The sequence below is a fragment of the Oncorhynchus mykiss genome, chromosome 18, assembly GCF_057628025.1.
Source record: "Oncorhynchus mykiss isolate SJ-2025 chromosome 18, ASM5762802v1, whole genome shotgun sequence".
NCBI lineage: Eukaryota > Metazoa > Chordata > Actinopteri > Salmoniformes > Salmonidae > Oncorhynchus > Oncorhynchus mykiss.
Window position 1 is genome coordinate 3846531 of NC_143039.1, and position 4887 is coordinate 3851417.

The window sequence follows — 4887 nt, forward strand, 5'->3', positions numbered from 1 at the left end:
ACAGGGGGTACCGGTACAGAGTCAATGTGGAGGCTATATACAGGGGGTACCGGTACAGAGTCAATGTGGAGGCTATATACAGGGGGTACCGGTACAGAGTCAATGTGGAGGCTATATACAGGGGGTACCTGTACAGAGTCAATGTGGAGGCTATATACAGGGGGTAACAGTACAGAGTCAATGTGGAGGCTATATACAGGGGGTACCGGTACAGAGTCAATGTGGAGGCTATATACAGGGGGTACCGGTACAGAGTCAATGTGGAGGCTATATACAGGGGGTACCGGTACAGAGTCAATGTGGAGGCTATATACAGGGGGTACCGGTACAGAGTCAATGTGGAGGCTATATACAGGGGGTACCGGTACAGAGTCAATGTGGAGGCTATATACAGGGGGTACCGGTACAGAGTCAATGTGGAGGCTATATACAGGGGGTACCTGTACAGAGTCAATGTGGAGGCTATATACAGGGGGTAACAGTACAGAGTCAATGTGGAGGCTATATACAGGGGGTACCGGTAAAGAGTCAATGTGGAGGCTATATACAGGGGGTACCTGTACAGAGTCAATGTGGAGGCTATATACAGGGGGTAACAGTACAGAGTCAATGTGGAGGCTATATACAGAGGGTAACAGTACAGAGTCAATGTGGAGGCTATATACAGGGGGTACCGGTACAGAGTCAATGTGGAAGCTATAAACAGGGGGTACCGGTACAGAGTCAATGTGGAGGCTATATACAGGGGGTACCGGTACAGAGTCAATGTGGAGGCTATATACAGGGGGTACCGGTACAGAGTCAATGTGGAGGCTATATACAGGGGGTAACAGTACAGAGTCAATGTGGAGGCTATATACAGGGGGTACCGGTACAGAGTCAATGTGGAAGCTATAAACAGGGGGTACCGGTACAGAGTCAATGTGGAGGTTATATACAGGGGGTACCGGTACAGAGTCAATGTGGAGGCTATATACAGCGGGTACCAGTACAGAGTCAATGTGGAGGCTATATACAGGGGGTACCGGTACAGAGTCATTTGTACATGTAGGTGGGGGTGAAGTGACGATGCATAGATAATAAACAGCGAGTAGCAACAGTGTGAGTGTGGGGGGGGGGGGGGGGTCGGCCAATGTATATAGTCTTGGTATTTGATTAATTGTTAAGCAGTCTTATGGCTTGGTGGTAGAAGCTGTTAAAGAGCCTTTTGATCCTAGACTTGCAGTGCGGTACTGCTTGCAGTGCGGTAGCAGAGAAAACAGTCTATGACTTGGGTGACTGGAGTCTTTTTAGGGCCTTCCTCTGACACCGCCTACTATATAGGTCCTGGATGGCAGGAAGCTTGGCCCCAGTGATGTACTGGGCCGTAAGCACTACCCTCTATAGCGCCTTACGGTCAGATGCTGAGCAGCTGCCATACCAGGCGGTGAGGCAACCGGTCAGAATGCTCTCGATGGTGCAGCTGTTGGACTTTTTGAGGATCTGGAGACCCATGCCAAATCTTTTCAGTCTCCTGAGGGGGAAAGGTGTTGTCGTGCCCTCTTCACAACTGTCTTTGTGTGTTTGGACCATGATAGTTCGTTGGTGATGTGGACACCAAGTAACTTGAAGCTCTCTCAGAAGAATAGCACCTTTAGGGACAGCTCTAACAACTATTTGATACTCCTCAGGAGTGGGCTGCTCCACTACAGCCCCGTTGATGTTAATGGGGGCCTTTTCCTGTAGTCCACAATCAGCTCCTTTGTCTTGCTCACATTGAGAGTTTGTTGTCCTGGCAACACACCGCCAGGTCTCTAACCTCCTCCCTATAGGCTGTTTCATTGTTTTGTCGGTGGTCAGGCCTACCTTCTCACATGCATCTGGTTTATCTCTGAATATTAGGACATTTACATTTTTTGAGTTGAAAAGATGTGACTTAAACTCAGTATGTAATATCCCTGTGAAAGACGTGACTTAAACTCAGTATGTAATATCCCTGTGAAAGATGTGACTTAAACTCAGTTCGTAATATCCCTGTAAAAGACGGGATCACATATTTTGGTATTAAAGTTAGCAAAGATCAGAAAGAAAGGGCCAACTTAAATGTCTCTCCTATTGTTGAGGAAATTGGAAAGAGATTTAACTCCTGGTTATTAAGAGATCTTTCTTCATCTGGATGTGAACTTTTATCAATCTGAAGGTCCAGATGAGTTTATACCTCCCCTGCCTTGGATGTTCCTCTGTCAGTAACTAAAATGGTTGATACTAAATAATTTAACTTATATGGAGGAATAAAGCTCATTATTTAAGAAAAGCGGTAATATGTAGCACCCAGGGTGAGGGAGGGTTGAATGCTCTGGATTTTAAAACCTCTAATATAATATTTATGGTTAAATGGATACAGAACTACTTAAGAAATAAGGATTGCATTTGGAATATAATCCCTAATGTAATATTCCAACAGATTGGTGGTCTAGAAGTCTTACTCAAATGCAACTTTGATGTGGGTAAAAACACTATCAAGCTTGCTAACTTTCATAAACAAGTACTTCTAACTTGGAACCTCATGTACAAACATAATTTCCCCCCACAAACATACAATCTGGAAGAATAAAGACATAAAATACAAAAACAAGTCTTTGTTTTTCAAGAACTGGTTTGGCAACAGCATTATCTGGGTTATACCATTATTGAATAATGATGGACAACTATATGATTATCGAATTATAATTATTGAATAATATCTATATGATTATGCAGAATTCATGAGAACACACAATGTTACATTCACTCCTGAGGAGTATCAAATAGTTGTTAGAGCTGTCCCTAAAGGTGTTGTTAGAGCTGTCCCTAAAGGTGTTGTTAGAGCTGTCCCTAAAGGTGTTGTTAGAGCTGTCCCTAAAGGTGTTGTTAGAGCTGTCCCTAAAGGTGTTGTTAGAGCTGTCCCTAAAGGTGTTGTTAGAGCTGTCCCTAAAGGTGTTGTTAGAGCTGTCCCTAAAGGTGTTGTTAGAGCTGTCCCTAAAGGTGTTGTTAGAGCTGTCCCTAAAGGTGTTGTTAGAGCTGTCCCTAAAGGTGTTGTTAGAGCTGTCCCTAAAGGTGTTGTTAGAGCTGTCCCTAAAGGTGTTGTTAGAGCTGTCCCTAAAGGTGTTGTTAGAGCTGTCCCTAAAGGTGTTGTTAGAGCTGTCCCTAAAGGTGTTGTTAGAGCTGTCCCTAAAGGTGCTGTTAGAGCTGTCCCTAAAGGTGTTGTTAGAGCTGTCCCTAAAGGTGTTGTTAGAGCTGTCCCTAAAGGTGTTGTTAGAGCTGTCCCTAAAGGTGCTATTCTTCTGTTAGGAGAACATAACAATACTCCCAAGTGCAACTGTTGAGGATTTTATAGCCTCAATACAGCTAGAAGGAATTTACATTTTATAAACTATAAATGTAATAACATGTATATATGAAAACCATGTCAAGATGTTACTATTCCCTCTGCTAGAATGTACTGGAATGCAGCCCTAGGACAAGTCAACTGGAACAACGTTTCGTTGTTATCTGGTAAATATTGTATATCTAATAAGGTGAAAGAAGTGTCATACAAACTCATTCATAGAATCTACCCTGTAAAGACCTTTATATATACACAGATTTAAAATAGCTATTGATAACTAATGTGTATTTTGTGGTTGTGACCCAGAGACTCCCGAACATTTATTTTGGGACTGTTCTAATGTCAGAAGATTTTGGAGTGAGTTAGAAGATTTGATTAAATAAATAAAATACTATTAATGTTCATTTGAAAGACTCGGATATGATTTATTTTGACCCAAATGATATCGACCCCCGGTGTAACTTTCATTTGTTTATTTTTATGGAAGAATCTTTATCCATGAAATGAGGTCGACAGGGGGGAACAAAACCCTCTTCACATTGTTAAAGATAGAATTTAAATATTATTTTGAAATTATCAGTAGTGTAAAAACAAAAAAAGCAATACGTACCATAAAACTTTGAGTATTATAAATGTATCTCGACATGTGATGTAAATTCACTAATAAAAAACCCCACTCTTCCATGAGGAGGTCAAGCAGTACATTAAGAACATTCTACATTCTTCCAATAAGAAAGCTGTTCAAATCAATACGTGTGTATCTTTTAAGGTCTTCGTATAATCTGTCATGTGTTGGACCCCCCTAGTATATGTCCTCATTGTCTGTATACTCCTTGTATGCATCCTGGTGTTCCTGCACTAAGAACAGGGCTCGACACCTGTCGTCGCCAGCAGGTTAACCATAATGAGGCAGCCAGCTGCTATTGATAATGTATGTCGAGCCAGCTACCTGTAGCTGCACAGGTCAAGCGAGATCAATGCCGTTATCTCACCACAAACCTGCTGTCTTCTCAACCTTTGTGTTCAGGAAGAAAAATGTTGCTGGTTCCTGTTGCAACTCGTTAAATGTTTGCGACGTTTTCCAGGACGCGCAGCTAATTTGCTCCTAACCTACATCAGTATAACCTGCTAGTTGTACCCAATGTAACGTTAACTAGTCCAGATGACTTGGTCTGCGGATACGTTGCCTATATATAAACGCAACACGTCTTGCATCATCACATTGCTGTGTCTTTACCGTTTGAACGAAGCTGTCAGGAAGTCATGTTGTCCAGCAGTCAGAGTATCCAGGTCACGTTAGCAGCACCAACTGAACTGACGCACAGAAACAGGATATGCAACGTGTCTGTTCCCTCCGTCCTGTCGCTGCGGAGACGTCTCAACATCACAGGTCAAACCAGTTGGAGGAAAATTTGATTTTAAAACGTCCCGAAGGACACTAACCCCATCCTCAAGGAGGTGCAGGAGAAATATATTATGTTTGCAGGGCACCAAAAAGCAAAACAGACATCTTCAAGAATACAACCCTAATTAAAAGCTGC

General features: G+C 42.6%; 1 protein-coding gene across 4 annotated transcripts in view; it reads right to left on the reverse strand.

Moving 5' to 3' along the window:
• Window positions 1-4752, reverse strand: part of LOC110523102 (islet cell autoantigen 1-like protein) — a 97318-nt gene extending 92566 nt beyond the window's left edge. For 2 of the 4 annotated variants that reach the window (XM_090206956.1, XM_090206959.1), the window contains exon 1: window positions 4584-4752. The gene's annotated coding sequence lies outside the window, so the exon portion shown is untranslated. Of the gene's footprint in view, window positions 1-4338 lie in introns of all 4 variants that reach the window. The other 2 variants (XM_090206957.1, XM_090206958.1) reach the window with 2 other exon arrangements.
• Window positions 4753-4887: the final 135 nt, after the last annotated feature.